The following is a 20,086-nucleotide window of genomic DNA, read 5'->3' as shown; positions in this document are numbered from 1 at the left end:
GTTTTCCATCCTTATAAATAAGAAAACTGATCACTCTGACTTCTTAATAATTTTTAAAACATTTCTTTATAGTTTTAATTCTTTTTCCTATTATGCTTCTAATATTTCCCAAGGAGTGAACCAAATGGCAAATATTCTTTATTCATCTTTTTTCCAAGGGGAGGTTATCACTGTGCTGTCTTACTTCCACCAATACCTGGTGTGCAGGTGTGTGAATGAAGTCAGACGTTGGGACAAGACTGGAGAATTCACAAAATAACATTCTATCAACATGAAACTGACAATATTTGATTGAACTTTTTAAACTCTAGAGCTACATAGACCTATTATTTCTAAACAAATAAAAATATTTTTTTTCTATTAACTTTTTTCCTTCATCTAAAATTCTTAGGTCTAGAAAATATGCTTGTTAAGAGAATTCTAATTCCCTGTTTATATAGAGAATATCTGAGAACTATTCAAACACCAATACTTTCCTTCAAAAAGAAATTAAACAGGAAATAGAAAAGGTTTTAGTCATTATTATTTAAATTGCTGTATCTCTTAGCTAATTCACACAGGAAGCCTAAAAATTAAGCAGCATGAAAATGTGATGAGTCACTAGCATATTTCTCTGCTTAATTTGAGACTGTTGCTAACTTCAACACTCATAAACAGTGGTTAAGCATAAAATTTAAAAATATGTACATGTATTTTAATTTTTGAGCCCTAAGCCTTATGATGTTTAGCAGAGTCTGTACAAACAGATAAAATATTCTAAGCATTTATTACCATTTACTATACCTTAAGAGTTTGCTTTGATAGAAAGGGGCTTAATATAAAATTATATAAACAAGTTTAAACTTAAGCATGAGTTTTAGGAAAAGTAACAGGCTGAGACAGTAAACGGCAACTACCCTGAACAAAGTATCTGAGGATTAAAATATAATTAAAGCAATAATTATAATATACTAAAATTAGGCAGATAGTTAGAAAGGTCTGAATTTCAACCACATGTTAAATATATTTTAGGCATTTAGAGTAGGGGAATTTGAATGTTTCCCTATGGACATTTTGCTGCTAAATGTTAAAAAATCAATTGGCAAAATACATTTTCCAACTATATGGACAAAATATAAGAGAAATATAAACTCATATAAGTGCATGCTATGTACAAGGTATATTCCTAGACTTTTACTTGAAATGACTTATTTAGTCCTCCATAAGAAGTCTATGAAGTAGATCCTATTAGTATCCTAATTTATAGTTGAGAAAACTGAGGTATACAGAGGGTAGATAATTTGCCCAAAGTCACTCTGCTAGTAAGCGAAAGAACTGGGATTCTTCTAGAGTTAGAATGCCAGAGTTTGAGCTTTTAAGCATCTCACTATTCTGCCTTTGCAACAAGATCAGTAATCTTTTAATTCACTTTTGTTAAAGCAATATAAATTCCTAGTTAAAAGAGTGAGGTGAGCTGTGTTGTTTTACAACATGGAATATCCAAATAAGTTCTATAGAGTTTTAAAAAATGTAAGTACATGCTAGAAATCACATTTTTGGGTGGCAGGAATTGAAAACATGTAGCTGTATTGAAATCTTTTTTAGAAAAAAAATCAGAAAAGAAAACAATCCACTATCCCTGATAGAAAAAAGATAAATAACAGTTAACTTGTTATTAAATGCTTACAGTGTGCCAAACATTATTCTAAGTGTTTTAATGAACTTATTCAATTCTATGGAAACCTACAAAATACACATCATTATTATTCCCATTTTATGAATGAGGTTAAGTGGGTGGGTAAAATGCTCACCCTCTCCTCTCCCACCTCTATTCTTTATTCCTGGAGGTTCCTGGATCTTTGGTGTTTCCTTGTTTCAAATTTCTTTGAATATTTTGGAAACATTGAGGGGGTTTTTCTGGTGAGGAAGGTTGGCATCTTGGAATCTTTGAGTTGAAGGATAATGCTGCTTAATGACAGAATAGCGAAAAAACCCACGGCAACTTCAAGGCATTTGCTTTTATCCTGCCATGTAACTACTGCATCATCTAGTTCAGTAGAATGGTAGTAGCCACCGGCCCTGGTGTCCAATTTTTCAAATCCTGGCCCTGTCTCCTTAGGTGATCTTGGGCAAGTTACTTAACCTCCAGAGATGGTGCTCTTGAATGGATCAGAGGGAAACATCCCTGCCTTATAAGGCAGGGATGGAAGAGGGCAAGGGGAATAGGAAGAGAGAGGTCAATATGTGGAAAGGACTGAAAAGGCATAAAGTTATAAAAATAACTAAAAATGTTTCTTCCTATACTCATTCAAGATTTTCCATTACCTATTTGATGTTTCCTATTTGTTTAATGATGAAATCTCTTCGATTTCTGTTTGCAGTTCTTAGTCATATGAAAGCTTTCTATGATGACTGTGCGTGTATGAGAACTGACCTACAGGGCCCACCCATGCTGTTTACAATGAGATCACTTTTTGCAGCTTTTTCTCTCTAAGTCTGTTTGTTATCTTTCCTGATGTGTCACCAATGCTGGGTGAACCACACCCACAAAAATCAGAAACAGATTTTCTTTAATAACATGACATTTGTGAGTTGGGATATTTTAAATTAAATCACATATCTATCTAATTGATCATCCTTCTTCAGTTTTCAGCATGTATTTATTGAGAGCTTATTCTGTGCCCAGCATTGGGGATGTAAGGATGAAGTCATACACTTACTTTCCCTGGCCACCTCAGAGTAGTGGTGTTCAGTCACTCAGTGGTGTCTGACTCTTTGAGACCCCATGGATTGCAGCATGCAAGGCTCTCTGTCCTTCACTATCTCCCAGAGTTTGTTTAAACTCATGTCTATTGAGTCAGTGATCCTATCTAACCATCTTATCCTTTCCCGCTGCCTTCTCCTTTCGCCCTCAATCTTTCCTGGCATCAGGGTCTTTTCTAATGAGTTGGCTCTTCTCATCAGGTGGCCAAAGTTTTGAAGCTTCAGCATCAGTCCTTCCAATAAATATTCAGGATTGATATCTTTTAGGGTTTGATCTCCTTGCTGTCCAAGGGATTCTCAAGAGTCTCCAGCACTGCAATTCAAAAGCAACAAGTTTTTAATGCTCAACCTTTTTTATGGTCCAACTCTCACATCCGTACTTGACTGCTGGAAAAACCATAGCTTTGACTATGCTGACCTTTGTTGTAGTAGTGACAAGCCTACTATACCTTATACATTGGCAGGGCAGACTGCTTTTATTTTTTTTAACTTAAGTTGTTTTCCAACTCTTGACTAATCATAACTTTTTTATATAACCTGTGGTCTCTCTTTTTGCTTTCTGTTTAGTTCCTATGCTAGCATCATTATTTGCAAATACATCCAAGCATCCAAATTTTATCCTTTTATATCGAGGTCACGACTGACCTACACTCCTCTTTAGGCTCCATCCAGTGCTTTTCTTCTGACAGTGCAAATTGGTTGCAAACCCTTACTGCGACCTGTATGCAGGTCAAGAAGCAACAGTTAGAATCAGACATGAAGCAACAGACTGGTTCAAAATTGAGAAAGGAATACAAGGTGTTTTCCTTGTATACAGCCTTGAATACAATATACAAGGCTGTATATTGTCACCTTGCTTATTTAGCTTATATGCAGAGTACTTCATGTGAAATGCCAGGCTAGATAAATCACAAGCTGGAATGAAGACTGCCGGGAGAAATATCAACCTCAAATATGCAGATGATACCATTCTAATGGCAGAAAGTAAAGAGGAAGTAAAGAGCCTTTTGATGAGAGTGAAGGAGGAGAGTGAAAAAACTGGCTTAAAACTCAACATTCAAAAAACTAATATGGCATCCATGCCCATCACTTCATGGCAAATAAAAGGGGAAAATGTGGAAACAGTGACACATTTTCCTGGGCTCCAAAATCACTGTAGACAGTGACTGCAGCTATGAAATTAAAAGGCACTTGCTCTTCAAAAGAAAAACTATGACAAACCAAGACAGTATATTAAAAAGCAGAGACGTCACTTTGCTGATAAAGGTCCATATAGTCAAAGCTATGGATTTTCCAGTAGTTATGTACAGATGTGAGAGTTAGACCATAAGGAAGGCTGAGCGCCAAAGAACTGATGCTTTTGAATTATGCTGCTGGAGACTCTTGAGAGTCCCTTGGACAGCAAGGAGATCAAACCAGTCAATCCTGAAGGAAATCAACCCTGAATATTCACTGGGAGGACAGATGCTGAAGCTGAAGCTCCAATACTTTGGCCACCTGATGCAAAGAGCAGACTCATTGGAAAAGACCTTGATGCTGGGAAAGATTGAGGGCAGAAGGAGAAGGGGGCAGCAGAAGAGAAGATGGTTAGATAGCATCACCAATTCAATTGACATGAGTTTGAGCAAACTCTGGGAGACAATGAAGGACAGGGAAACCTGGTGAGCTGCAGTCCATGTGGTCGTAAAGAGTCAGACACAGCTTAGCTATTGAACAGCAACAACTTTGTACTCAGCACATATTATTTCCTTTGTGGTATTATCTTCTGTGAGGTCTAAAACTGCTATACAACACTGAATGAATCAGTGAAATATATGTAACTCAAAGCTACGGATGTACAGGTACAAAGATGAATTGGCTATAAGTTTTGCCCCTTTTTAGTCTATAACTGAAGATCTGTCTTTCTAAAGAGAACTTTATGGGTTCAGTCAGATAAAAATTAACTTTGACATTGCTTGAGCACAAGATGAGAGTTCAAAAATTGGAAATCTGGTGTCATTGTATGTCTGGCATATGTCATTAACACTGACATTTCTTAGTGAGAAGGTAGCAGCTATGGTATATAATCCTCTCTCTTAAGAACTTTTTATGGCAGAAATTAAGCCCCAAAGCAATTTAAATTTGCACCTAAGCCAAGTCTACAAATAACAAATGCTGGAGAGAATATGGAGAAAAGGGAGCCCTCCTCCACTGTTGATGAGAATGTAAGTTGTACAGCTGCTATGGAAAACAGTATGGAGTTTCCTCAGAAAGTTAAAAAATTGAATTGCCATACAATCCAACAATCCCACTCCTAGACATATACCTAGGCAAAATTATAGTTCAAAAAGATACATGCACCCTTATGTTCGTAGCAGCACTATTCACAATAGCCAAAACAATCTACATGTCTATCAACAGATGAATGGGTAAAGGTACATATATACAATGGAATACTTCTCAGCCATTAGAAAGAACAAAATAATGTCATTTGCAGCAACATGGATACAACTAGAGATTATCATGCTAAGTAAAGTAAATTAGAAAGAGATATCAAAGTGATACCAAAATCATATGCTACCACTTATATGTGGAATCTATAATATGGCACAAATGAATCTATCTGCAAAATAGAAACCGACTCATAGACATAGAAAACAGACTTGCTGCCAAGGAGAGGGAGGGGAAGAGAGGGAAGGACCGGGGATTTGGGTTAGCAGATGTAAATCATTATATATAGGAAGGATAAACAGCAAGGTCCTACTGTACAGAACAGGGAGCTATATTTGATATTCTGTAATAAACCATAATGGAAAAAAGATAAAAAGAGTGCCTATTTGTGTATAACTGAGTCATTTTGCTGTATAGTAGACATTTGGCCTCACACTGTAAATCAACTATACTTCAGTTAAAAAGAAAAGAGTTAAAAAAATGAAACTAAACCAAACAACTAGGACTCATTATTATCATTAGCACCTTACCATTGTTTAATCACAGATATTATTATTATTACTGCTGAGATTTGTAATTTAATAGTTTTACATTGACTCCCCCAAGCAATACATTTAATCCTTTCCATTTTTTCACCTCATCCTAATCGTGTGTTTATATAAACAGAAGGGACAATTTGCTTAATTACATAATACTAAAGTTAAGGAACATTGAATCAAGACTGATTTGGAGTGGAAGAAGGAAGCTACCCTACTATAGCTACATTATAATCATAACATGTCTCCTAGATAGCATTTTTCTGCTTGCAGCCAAAGAATCTTTTTGAAACACATTTAGGGTTATTTCTGGAGTCAGACATTTGCAGATTATCACTACTTGCTTGAGAGAGACCCCAGAGTCCTAATTAGACAGAAAAGTGAAATACATAGGCAAGGCCACCACATCAGCCTTGCAGGTTGTGTGCTGCAGAATTTCAGGGAGTGCCATTCACAGAGACAGTAATGTAAATGGTGCCTCTGATGTTGTGCAACAAAGCAAGCTGCATGTTGGAAGCACTAGAAAAATTGTAGGAAGATACAGAGAACACTGATGTGCTAGGTAGACCCATAGTCATCTCATTGTCTTTGAAAGTACATTCATTTTTAATTAAGTTTTTCCTAGAAGCCATGAATATTAAGAAGTATCAATAATTTGAATGTAAAGAGAAAGACAGTTTCTCACTAGGGTATTGATTTCACAATCAATATTCAATTTCACAAAAATACACCATTGGAAATGAGAAAAGTGAATTTGAAACATGGACTCAGAAAATGTATAAAGAGCAATTTACCTAGTAGAAAAGGTAGATAAAGGTATGGGAGATGATTAAAGGTAGGCTATGACTCTAGCAATAGTGCAGATTAGACCATTTGATTTCTCTCAGTACAAAACACCTAGTGCTGGGTTAAAAAAAAAAGACAAAAATAAAACTTTAAAACACTTTGTTTAGTGGTTAAGACTATCCAGTTGTTAAGACTCCTCCTTTTCATGGCAGGGGGCCCCGGTCTGATCCCTGTTCAGAGGACTAAGATCCTACAAGCTGGAGCTGGCCAAAACACACACGTACACACACACACACACACTTTGCTTACCTCACAAAATGAGTCCATCAGTCATCCAGTATTGTGACTATTCAAAATGTACTAAGTGTTCTAACCAGTGTAATTACCAAGGAAAAACAAATAAAACTTATAAGGACTGGAAATAAACCATAGGTATATATGTATGATAAGACTGTCTATACAGAAAAGTCCAAAAAAACTAAAAATGATCAGAACTAAGAATTTAGTAAGGTTGCTAGATATAAGATCAATACACAAAAAAATTAATTACATTCCAATATGCCAACAACAATGATTTTTAAAATGATATTTTTAAAAAGACACTTAGAAAGATAAATAGTCTAGGAATAAATCTAAAGATTGACAATATTTTTATGAAGAAAATATGAAAGTCTATTGAAATATCTTAAAGAGGACCTAAATACATGAAGAGTTATACCATATTCATAAAAATGTGATCTCAATTTCTGAAGAGAGTAAATAACCTTAAAATTAACTTTGAATATATAATACAATTCCAGTTCAACACAACTCAATAGCTATGAGTAGTGGAATATAGTTGGGTTGCTGGTACCTAAAGTGAATCTGGAATTTGAGGGGAGTCTAATATAATTAAAGTTAGCTCTGATAGGAAAAAAAAAATCCTTATGAAGTTTGTTATCAGAAAGATGAATGCTCAGATATATGTATACTGCAAACACAAAAGTTATCTTATATACCAAGAATTGGACATTAAATATCAACATTGGGAAATTAGGAATGTGGTTTCTTAGCAAAGGAATTGCTGCCTCAGTTGCAAGATGGCATTTTTCATCTATGACTCAGAAGGGAAGTCTGGAATACTGGCTTAATGCCTAAAACAGACTCTGAGTTTCTAGTTCTAGAAAGGAGAATGTTTTAGCAAGTGCAGCCTGCCACACATGAGAGCATCCAAAGCATCCAGAGGTATCTGAGTGACTATACCTCACCCAAAGGCCACTTGTTAAACTATAACAGACATGCCACCTGTTCCTTCAGAGGCCAATAAGTGATCTTTGAACAGGCTTGGAGTTAAAAAGTAAACCTATGGTTCACGTTTTTGGATTGTTCTAACTAAAATACAACAGTCGGCTTGCTACAAGTATGCAGTCAGTGTTTGCTTCTGAGATTGGCCCAGTGATTACATTTTAAAGGAAGAAGACATTTATTATGAAAAAAGTTTTCCAAATAGTCTGATTGCTTTTGAAGGAGCTCTTAAAACTATAATACTATGTTATCAGCCAAACTTTCCGTGCTACAGTTACCTTTACAACTCTATAACTGTGATTTGTGATATTTTACAGTGAAAACAAGGTCAGTTCAAATCACGAGATTATGGATGGTCTTTTTAAGAGTTATAATATCACTTTTTAATTAAAAATTATGAAGTCTCAAGAAGACAAAGAAAATAAGCTTTAAAAAAATAGGTGTGAAACCATCATTTAGAATATGGAAAAATCTCAGGCTAGTGACGTAATTGGTGTTTCCTTTCAACACTTTCTTCTGTGTTTCTGGCTTACCCTCTCACCCACCTTTTCCTTTCATACATCCTTTTCATTGTTAGAATGAGGTAACAGGCAAAAATGAAAAACTTCATGAAAAGCATGCATGGAAATCTGTTTCCTCCATTATAAACTTTAAGTGTAATTAAGTTTTTTAATTTACTTTTCTGTTGTTTTGTTCACTAGTTGTAAAAAATGAGCATAATTTGAAAAAGGTGAAAACAGTAAGGGTATAGATGACCTGAACAGATCAGTCAATTTGATCAAGTTGACATTTATAGAATATACAACAGTAGACACACAAGAAATATATACCAAGGTAGACCATATACTGGGCCATAAAACACATGTTAATAAACTTGAAAGAATGGAAATCAAGCATGGTATGTTCTCAGACCACAGTGAATTAAGTAGAAGCAAATAACAGAAAGATAATTGGAAAATCCCCAAATATCTGGAAATTAAACAACATATCTCTAAATAACTCATAAGCCAAAGAAGTAATCTCAAGAGGAATTTAAAGATTTTTTGAATTAAAGAAAAATAAAAGTACAATTTGTTAAAATTTGTGGGACACAGCAAAATCAATTTGCTTAGAGGAAAGTTTATAGTGTTAAATGCATATGTTAGAAAAGAGCTAAAGTCAATAATCTAAGCTTCCACCTTAGGAATCTAATAAAAAGGGTGAAATAAAACCAATTAGCGGCCTTCCCTGGCGGCCCAGGACTTAAGAATCTGCCTGCCAGTGCAGAGACAGGTTCGGTCCCTGGTCTGGGAAGATACTGCAGGCCGCAGCACAACTAAGCCAGTGTGTCAGAACTACTGAGCTGGTGAGCTAGAGTCCGTTCTCCGCAACGAAAGAAGCCACTGCAATGAGAAGCTCATGTTCTGCAAGCAGAAAGAAGCCCCCGCTGGCTGCAGCTAGAGAAAGCCTGCTCACAGCAACAAAGACTCAACACAGCCAAAATAAATTAAAAATTACAAAAAAAAAAACTGATTAGCAAGCATAGAAAATTTTACAATAACTGTTCAATTTTACATATAATCCAGGAAAAGAAATGCAGATTTAAAAAGTCACTTTTCACATGCTGAATTAGGAAATTTATATTTCTAAAGTATAATACCCAGTCCTGGTATGAGTGAGGTAAAATAGTATATTAGAAGTAGTTGTACAAACTGAAATAACCCTTTTTGAAAAGAAATTTGCAAGGTGACCTTAAATGTAATTAATGTGGCTTTTAAATGTATTTCCATTTTAATGATTGTAAACAATCTCAGATTAAGAAAATATTTAACTCACATAAATAGCTATGCAAGTATTATTTACAGCAAAAATCTGAAAATGGCCCAAATGTCCAAACAAGTGTGGCATTAAGTTGAACAAGGAGTATCCAATTACTGGAATAGTTGTTGGCCATGGTGATATTATTTTGAAATAATTTGTAATAACTTGATAATAAGAAGCCAGAGTATGAAACAAAAATCGTATGGCTAGAAATACAATCAGAAAAGTATATACCAAAATGTAAACTGCTTTCTTGGTATGATGGATGTATTGTTGTTCATCCTGTTTGTGACGCCAATTGTCTTGCTGTTCACACTGTCCACGCTGTTTGCTGAACCCCGGGTAGGCAAGGTGCAAACTAAGAGGCTGGAAGGAGCCTTGAGGAGCCATAGGAACTGCAGACACATTTATTCTCTCCTGGCTGGCATGGCAGCCAGAACACAGCCTCTCTCCTGCCTGATGCAGCAGCTGTGGCAGCAGCCGCAACATAACCATAACAGAGCCGTAACATAACCTCCTATGACATTATCACGAAGTCGCTCCAATGTAGTCCCAGTGCAGCAGCAGCCAGCGCTTTCATGGCAAAGCTCATACAGGTGTACCTCACAAAGTAGTCCGTGACCAAGTGAGTTCCCTGTGATGCTCATACACAGTGCTATCAGTGATCTCAGCTGCTAGTGATCATTATTTACAGAACGCCGGGAAGAGTGAGAGGCCCTGGGGCGAGAGAGCCTGAGCATGCCATCTTGACTGATTTGCCCTTTCGTTACAATGGGTTTGTGCTTTCTACTGCTTTTCCATATTTCCCAGAGACCCATGATGGACATAGAGGCTTTGATCATGGGCTTTAGAGAACAGGGGTTTGGGTTACTGTCTCCACCCTGCTGTGGGAGTCTCAGTTCCCATCTGTCAAATGAGATGATGACTGAAGGTCTCTCTCTACTGTGGCTATGAGGACTGAAGGTGACGCATGTCACATGTTTAGCACAGAGTCTGTCACACTGTAAGTCTCTAATAAACACTAGCTATTGTTACTGGTTACAGTAGTTTTTTTTTTTTTTTAAAGTCCTATTGAGAATAAGCGCATTAGGAGAGGTTCATCCCAGATTTTCAAAGGGGGTTTTTATTTTTACTGATCCCTTTGGATTTCATGCATATCCAAGATATTTGTTTACTGAGTGCAGAATGAACTCTGAGTCCATAGAGGGGCAATTAAATATTCTTTGTATACAAAAAAGAACACATACTAGAAAATTACAAGTGTATTGGACTCTCTTTGTGTATTTAAAAGTACTATACCCAAGACCACATGAGTGAGACTGAAAAGAATTCAAAGCTAGTGAATTTAGCTACTTATTACTTCAAGTCTTCAGGCTTTGACCTTTTTTTTTTTCTTTTTCCAGAGTAAGAGACAGTAATCTGAACCTCCTTCTTTCCCCCTGTTGGATGGGTAGGAAGCCAGAGAAAATGATAGTTTTACAGAGCAAACTTCCTACAGGGTCATTAGTGTGTGTGTGTGTGTTAGTCGCTCAGTTGTGTCCAACTCTTTGCAACCCCATGGACTGTAGCCCACCAAGCTTCTCTGTCCTTGGAATTCTACAGGCAAGAATACTGGAGTGTATTGGATTGCCATTACCTTCTCCAGAGGAACTTCCCAACCCAGGGATCGAACCCTGGTTTCCTGCCTTGCAGGCAGATTCTTTACCATTTGAGCTACAGGGACTTTCCCCTAAAGTGCCCTAAAGGGTCATTTGTAGACTGAGAAATCTACTTCTTTGAAATTTTTTCTAATATAAATTCTAATACTGCTTTAAAAGTGTTAATATGTGCTTTCATTCCTCAAAGAGGTCTCCCCATAATAAAGATATTATGTATCTAACAATAATCAATAATTTTAAAAAGGATTCCTTCTTTTCTGTTTGTAATAAAACTTGCCTTCATTCAAACATTCCTGAAGGAAGGAAGAAAGTGGGAAAATGCTATATTATTCCTTTATGATGAAGGAATCTTCTATGGTTATGTTAGAGAAACTAACTGCATTCATGAAAAAGTGCTTAGACTTCATCAGAGTTAGGACTATTTTCATAATAATTTGTATTAACTTTGGCTGTAAGGCCCTTATTCCTCAAGTTTAATAGGCAATATTTCTGTGAGTAAATAGTATTTATAAGTAGAGAAAGTTTAAGGTAGAACATGGGAGGGGCCATTTTGAATTTTGCAGGAACATAAATGAAATTATTATTACTGTAACCTTGAGTGGCTAAGGCCTTCCATTTTCTTTACCACTCAGCTGACAGGCTTTCAAAGTGTATTAATACTCTGAAGCTGTTATCTTGATCTCTGAAGATGGTGTATGGTTTGACATTACTTAATGAGGTTCTCTGATGTTCCTGGTAACTGAATCTATGTTCTACAATGAGGTCTATTATACTCAGTTTAGGGTTAGAGCAAATTATGTCACAGATTTACCTGCTAAATTGCATTGTAATCTTGTGAGACTGGAAATTGAAAACATTCAGAAAAGCGCTTGTGTCTGAAATCACAGCCCAAATTTAGGATTAAAAATTATCCAGTGAAATTATGATCTGCAGGTAAAACCAAACTAGAAGCATACCTAGCTTAATTAGCAGCTTGAATATATTGCCCTATATTATTTATCTTGAAATCCCACTTGCAAAGTTTTTTTTATAACAAATTGTTGCTTTAGGAAGCAAATTATTATACATAGAATGAATAAATAACAAAGTCCTACTGTATAGCACAGGGAACTATGTTCAATAAACCAAAATGGAAAGGAATACACTTTTCTGTAAGCAGAAGTTTACACACCATTGTAAATCAACTAAACGTGAATAAAATTTTTAAAAATTGCTGCTCTAGGAGACTATGGGCATTTTAGAGTTGGCTTTCTAAGCTGTGTGTGCTGGGGAATAGTTTATTTGATTTTAAGCTGAAGAGCTAGAAAAACTGAGCAGAACCTTTGTGCTCTCAGTTCAGTTCAGTTCATTTCAGTGGCTCGGCTGTGTCTGACTCTTCGTGACCCCATGGACCACAGCGCGCCAGGCCTCCCTGTCCATCACCAACTCCCAGAGTTTACTCAGACTCATCTTCATTAAGTTGGTGATGCCATCCAACCATTTCATCCTCTGTCATCCCCTTCTTCTCCTGCCTTCAATCTTTTCCAGCATCAGGGTTTTTCAAATGAGTCAGCTCTTTGCATCAAGTAGCCAAAGTATTAGAGTTTCAGCTTCAACATCAGTCCTTCCAATGAATATCCAGGACTGATCTCCTTTAGGATGGACTGGTTGGATCTCCTTGCAGTCCAAGGGACTTTCAAGAGTCTCCTTTGTGCTCCAGATGGACGATTTAGGAGTACTGGGCACAGAGAAGGCTCAACCCCAACTTAGTCACTGGTCCTAACTAGCTGTATAACCCTGAGTAGACTGGGGCTCATGGAATAAAAGGTTTTAAATGTATAGTCTCAGCAGACTTCAGTTTTCTCATGCCATAAAACAGGGTTGGCCTAATAACTTCCAAAGTCTTTTCCTATAATATTTTATTGTGAAAATTACAAAATAGGTAGTTACAGTACAGATGGCAAATGTTCTTAAAATTATCCACTTTTCAGGGGGATTTAAATTTATTGTTTATTGCTTATTATTTCAACTGTATCTTTGGTTTCTTTTTTGGCTATACATCGCAGCTTGTGAGATCTTAGTTTCCCAGCCAGGGACTGATCCTGGGCCATGGCAGTGAAAGCACTGAGACCTAACCACTGAACTGCCAGGAAAGTCCTTCAACTTGTTTTTATGTAAATGATTCCTAAACCTGTGTCTGGACACTTGACTGCTCAGCTATTCTCTTTAGTTCAACCTGATCAAGGCCATCTCCTATAGCTCTACCTCCTTAAGCAACTGAATTTTCTGATTCTTCTATTTTGATAAAATAAGCCATCATTTTTTACAACTAACCAGATTCAGAGCCACCAGGTTCTAACTTCTAACTTTCTTCTAACATTCTAACCTCTTTCTTTCTTCTGTCAATACCATGATCATTTACAAAGTCCTGTCAGTCCCCTTGTTTTTTGTTTTTCCTTCAATTCCTCTCTCTCTATCTTCTCTAACACCACCTTGGTTTATATCCAAGTCTCCTCATAAAGTAGCTCTCAACTCTCCTTCTAGGTCTTCTTTTTTCTAATTTATTATAGGTCTTTTGTGTGTGCTAAGTCACTTCAATCATGTCCAACTCTTTGCGACCCTGTGGACTGTAGCCTGACAGGCTCCTCTGTCCATGTGATTCTCCAGGCAAGAATACTGGGGTGGATTGCCATGCCCTCTTCCAGGGGATCTTCCTAACTCAGGGATCAGACCCACATCTCCTGTGGCTCCTGAACTGCAGGCGGATTCTTTACCACTGAGCCACTGGGGAAGCCCTGCTATAGGTCACATCTAGATAATAACAGCTGTGATCATGTAACTTTTCAACACAGATCAGCTGGACTCACCAAAGCATTAACTATTTGTCCCTAGTCTACTTTTTCCCCATCTCCTGCTGACCCCTCTCTTATTAGACACTACTCACTCTCCCAGGAGGCACCTTGTATATTCACTCCTGTTCATTACAAGCAAGGCTCACCCACATTGGCCACCAATCCATCTAAACCAATTCCAATGCTGGGCATCAAATATGTCCACATCCTCTGGATAGCTCTTCTAATCTTCTGAGCCCACAGTGTTCCACCTGCTACTAATCACCTACCAATATGTCATTAATCAGATACTGTTTTTTTTTTATCATATTCAGCCTTAAGTTGTTACAATTTTACAATAAAAATGTGATCATAACAATTATATGGTATTGCTGAAAATTTCAAAGCTAGAGAAACGGTCATCTCTAGTATTTTTAATATATTGTATGCCTTTTTAATATGTATGTTTTCCATAGGTATAGATAACTAAGGTATAGATAGTTATGCTATCTATAGCTTCATGTTTGGCCCCCATTCAATATATAAGAAAAAAACTGTAATTGAGGATAATGAAGTGATCTATGGGATGACAGAGGGGCAAATAACCCTATTGGAAGAGTAGAGAGTAAGAAAGATGTCACAGCAGTTATGGCTGAATTGAATTTCCAAGGATCTGCCAGAGCTAGCCAGAAGCAGAAGAGAAGAAGAGACAGAGGGAGAGAGTGTGCAGAAACAAGGAGCTTGAAGCCCATTGTTAGCTCAGAGACTGCAGGAAATTCACTGTGGGTGGAGCCAAAGACCCTGTGGCAGGAACTGGTATACGGTGCATCTGGGTGCCAAGCCAAGCAGCATGAATTCCATCTGTCAATGACAGGGAGCCATGAAATATGTTACTAGGTGCTTGGGCCAGATACACTGGTGAAATATTAACATTTGATGACATACATATGTATACTTACACTCAACCTACTCTTCTTTCTAATAGAAGAGGTTTGATTTTTTAAGGGTGGCAATGTGCCCAGTTAAAATATTCACCTCCTCAGACATCCTCATGGTCTGAAGAGGCCACATAACCCAGTTCAGGCCAGTTGTGTGGGGCTGCTGGGGAAGCTTTTAAAGACTCAGCTGGCATATATCTTTTCCCCTTCTCTCTTTTCCATTTCTCTTGCCTAGAAGGGGGATACGAGTCCTAGAGGTGGCACAGCCATCTTGCAACCATGAGAAAGAAAACCGCATAAGTCCTAATGACTTCCTTGTTCTGGACTGTCTACCTCCTGCCTCTTTGCCATGGGAAGAAAATCAATCTTGATTTGGTTAAGCTACTGAGTTGAGTCCATGCAATTGAATACAATCCTATCTAATATTATGTCCATTTCTTAAAGATTTGCAGTGACTTATCATATGAAAGGAGAAGTCCTATTTACCTTTGTTTAATCTAATATTGATATCATCCGACTACAGAGCTGTTTTTCCTCAGAACACTTTGTATATCTCACTGAGCACGAGTATTCTGTAGAAGTTTGGAAAATATTACTTGTGTTGATCCAGTAGATGGATTTAGTTATGACGTTCTACTACAGGAGGAGTACCATGCTAGTAGAGAAAGATAGTTTAGATTTAAATGTGTTGAATTAGTCTAAGTGGAGCTGTCCATTGACGGCCCTGAAACTCACGAGTGACATTTGGGAATAAACAAAGTAGGGTGGTGGATAAATCCACAGCTCAATGGGTTAAACTGACATTGTGAAAGTAGAAACTATTCTATGGGTGTCCTTGCCAATGAGAAAGTTGGCAATCTAGTCTCAAACCCTTTCTTTAATTGCCTTCCTGTGCCATTTCTCTTGAAAGAGGAAATGGAAAGAACCACCGTGCTTAAAGTCAGACATGCCACAGTTCAAATCCTGCCTTGTCAGTTTACTTAGCTGTGTGAATTTCGCTCAGATATTGAACTTCTCTGAGCTTTGGGTTTTTCAACAAGGAGTCAACAACCTAACTTTAGAGAGTTGCTATGAGAATTATAAAGTATTCATATTGTGCCTGGTAAATTATAGTTGCTCCATCAGTGCCAATTCTCTTCTCCCTCTAGTTAGAAAAGATTTGTTGCTTCATACTTTCATCTCCTGTGTAGCAACTTTTAATACAGCTAAAACAGCATGTAAAATTAAGTCAGGGCAACTCTTTTGTTTCTGCCTTTTAAATACCTATATATTTCCACAACATTTCGCAGAAAACCCCAAATGAACTTTTTGGTCAACCAATAACTTGAAGATGGAATACTAGGGCAGGTCAAAGGACATTGTATGCACTTGATGGATTTGTATATTACTATTTTATGTATTTAACAAAAGAATCACCTGCAAGGCAGGAGACCTGGGTTCAGTTCTTGGGTTGGGAAGATGCCCTGGAGAAGGAAAAGGATACCCACTCCAGTATTCTGGCCTGGAGAAGTCCATGGTCTGTATAGTCCATGGGGTTGCAAAGAATCGGACACGACTAAGCAGCTTTCACAACAAAACAAAGTGTTTCCAATGTATCTTGCTCTTGTCTAACTTTTCATAAATATTAACTCATTTAATATGCATAATAACCTTACTAAGTAGATACTGTTATTATTCTCATACAGCAAATAAGGAAATAATTGAATCAAGAGGTTAAGTAACTTGCCTTAAGTCACACAGCTAGCAGGTGGCAGAGCCAGGCTTCAAATCTGTGGAATCAGATCCCATAGTCCATGCTCCTAGTTACTATGCATGCGTGTGTGCTAAATTGCTTCAGTCGTGTCTGACTCTTTGCAACCCCATGGACTGTAGCCACTATACTCCTCTGTCCATGGGATTCTCCAGGCAAGCATACTGGAGTAGGTTGCCATTTCCTCTTCCCCTAATTACTATACTTATATATAAAAGACATAAATAAATAAGAGAAATTACTCACATTGCTTACTATTCTTTCATCCTCATGAGGCCTTTGGTAGCTGTTTCTTTATCTATTTTCCTACATTGAAAAATAATTGTTTGTCTCTGAGCATCTTTTCATTAATGTCAGAAATAGAAATATGTATAGAAAGTTTTAGCTAAGAAGTATTTTGAAGAGAAAGTGTTTAAAATTTGTGTCAGTATAGTGCTGTCCAGAGGAGTTATCTCTGTAACAACATAACTGTTCTTGTTTGTTTGAACTTTCTAGATTCCATATAATTAATCTGAACAAGAAAGAGCATGCATTTTTTTTTTTTTTTTAAGAAAAGTAATGCCTACCTTCCTGGAAGAGCAAATATATTTTCAAAGGTTCCTGCTCTCTTCCTAGGAATGAACAATTATAGCCAGGAAGCAGATGAAATAAAAAATACAGTGCCAGTGGTAAGAGGCTTAGATGAAAGCATAAGGAAATTCCCAAGATGGTGTTTTTAAACGGCATTCAAAGGGAATAGACCAGGTAGACAACAAAATATAGGATTATTTGAATGGAAACAATTCTCCATTTCATTTTCTCCTAATGGTTTTCTAGTTCAAAAAGAGAAGATTGTACTCATGGAAAACTGATGGATACGCAATGGTTAAAACACAAACAAATCTGGAAATCCATGTCCTATCTCTAGTATATATTTATTGGATGATCTAAATTTGGCATTTATGTCTTTCACATAACTTTCTCTCTCAGAAAATGTGAAAAATTTTTCCTGTTCCTTCCCACACATTGATGCTTCCAGGATAACCGAGATAGTGTTACAGTTCCATGGAGGGAAGATACTAAGTGTACTAAAATCACTATTTCAAAGTTCCTCCTTTCCTTGGAAATGTATAATAATATCGATGCATACAGTGTTGTTAAGGAGAAGGAACTGGCAACCTACTCCAGTATTCTTGCCTGGAGAATCCCAGGGACAGAGGAGCCTGGTGGACTATCATCCATGGGGTTGCACTGAATTGGACACAACTGAAGCGATTTAGCAGCAGCAGCAGAATACAGTGTTGTTAAAGAATCAAATTTTCCGTAAAAGTGATTATTTTTTCAGAAAATACTTATCCCATTCAGAACGAATAGTTTCCTTTAAAAAATTTAATCATTTTTAAAATTTAACAATTTGCATTTGTGGATTTTTTCCTGAATATTTATTGAATGCTTGCTATCTGCAATGTATTTTAGTGGAACTCTTTCCTCTGGTTAAACAAAATATGTTTACCTTTTATTAATGAGGCCTTAAGATATCAGCATATAAAAAGGGGATTTTCATTTGCTTGAAGCATAATATCAGTTGACATCATAAAACTTCTAATACACTTTTAGGCTAATGAAATATAAGCCCTAGACCTAAATGAAGTGAACTATTAGTTCAGTTTTATTCTACACCAATTCAGACAAACCTAGAGTTGAGTTCTAGGTGCACAGTATAAGAGCAACATTGACAAAACAGTAGTATATCTGAAAAGGGGTGAATAAGATGGTTAAAGGTTTGGGAATCATGCTATATGGGCAATTAAACACTTGGAGAAGAAAATAGGAGGAGCAACACAACTTTACTTCAGACTTTCAGATACCTATCAGAAAAAGACTGGACCTATTCTATATTGTTCAGACTACTAAACTATAAACATAGGTAGAATTTTAAGGAGAAAGATTACAATAGTACCCAAAATGAAAAGGGCTGCTTTTGAGGCTTTTGTTTACTGAGATTTTCTAGAACAGAAACTTGGTGACCTTTGGACAGAGATTCTGGGGAGAGGATGTGATGAGCTAAGAAGTTGCCCTCAAGGACCCCAAGGCCCCTTTTGATGCTAAATAATCCATGATCCAATAGAAACGTGACATACTGTACTAAGTTATAATAGCGTGACACCTTTGCAGCTTTTTGATGCTTTGCCTCTGAATTAAAGGCCTCAGATTGCTATGGGGTTTTTGGTCCTTATGCTACTTCTTATAGTTCTACCATCCCCTTTATGTTTCCCAGGTGGCGCTATTGGTAAAGAACCCACCTGCCAATGCAGGAGACAAAAGAGACCTGGGATCGATCCCTGGGTCAGGAAGATTCCCTGGAGGAGGAAATGGCAACCCACTCCAGTATTCGTACCTGGAGAATCCCATGGACAGAGGAGCTTGGCAGGCTACAGGCTACAGGGTTGCAGAGTCAGTCACGACTGAAACGACTTAGCATGCACAACATGCATCCTCTTTTTTACCAGGTTGCCCCAACTTTGTTTTAACAGCCTCCTGCTTCATTCTGCTTTCTTACTTCTAATATGCTGTCATCTAGGAGAACAGCATAACCAAACTTATTAACACTGCGTGGATAATTTAAGTGAAGACCTAAAGAGCTCACCTGTGAATGGTATATGGACTTTTTGCCATCAGTTTTAGTTCTTGAAGGCCTTTTTTGGCTTTCTTTCAAATTCTCAGGAGTATTCTAGATCTGTCAATTATGTGGTGTCTGGAAACTTGTTATCAAAATTCCATAGGTGTGCTAAACTTCCTACTAACATAAATTTTTTTTTAAAAAATTCTAAACTCATTACTGAATTTTTCAAAAACCCTTAATCACAGGCTTTGTATGCCCTTGATTATCCCTGAGCAAGATTTTCCTTAGGTAGGTAAACTTTCCTGGTATAGCAACTTCAAAATGAAAATAGAAAAAAAAAGTAACAAAAAAATTTTCAATGATGAAAACAATTTATAACTAAATTAGACTATGTAACCAAATGAAATTGATTAGAAAGCTAATTACTATTCTCTTCTGAGCTGCTCCATATATAAAATATTGGTATAAACATACAGATTTCTTTAGAATATGGGGAATCATTCTGATTTTACTGGTTTTCTTCTTGATCCCTGGTCTTTAGTATACTGCAGTCGTTTTTTAACATAACCCAGTCAAAAATGTTTAATGAAAATTTACTATATATCTAGCAGGTGTTCTCAGTTAAGAATAAAAGAAAATGATAATAATGTTTTGTTCAGACTAAGTATAACAGACTGCTTGACCATTAAGGAACTCACTGTCTCCTTAAAGGAAGTAGGAACCAGTTACAGAGCAATCAAAGAAGTATAT

This window comes from Ovis canadensis, chromosome 3 (assembly GCF_042477335.2).
Source record: "Ovis canadensis isolate MfBH-ARS-UI-01 breed Bighorn chromosome 3, ARS-UI_OviCan_v2, whole genome shotgun sequence".
NCBI lineage: Eukaryota > Metazoa > Chordata > Mammalia > Artiodactyla > Bovidae > Ovis > Ovis canadensis.
The sequence above is the reverse complement of the archived record's forward strand: the minus strand, read 5'-3'. Positions refer to the sequence as shown.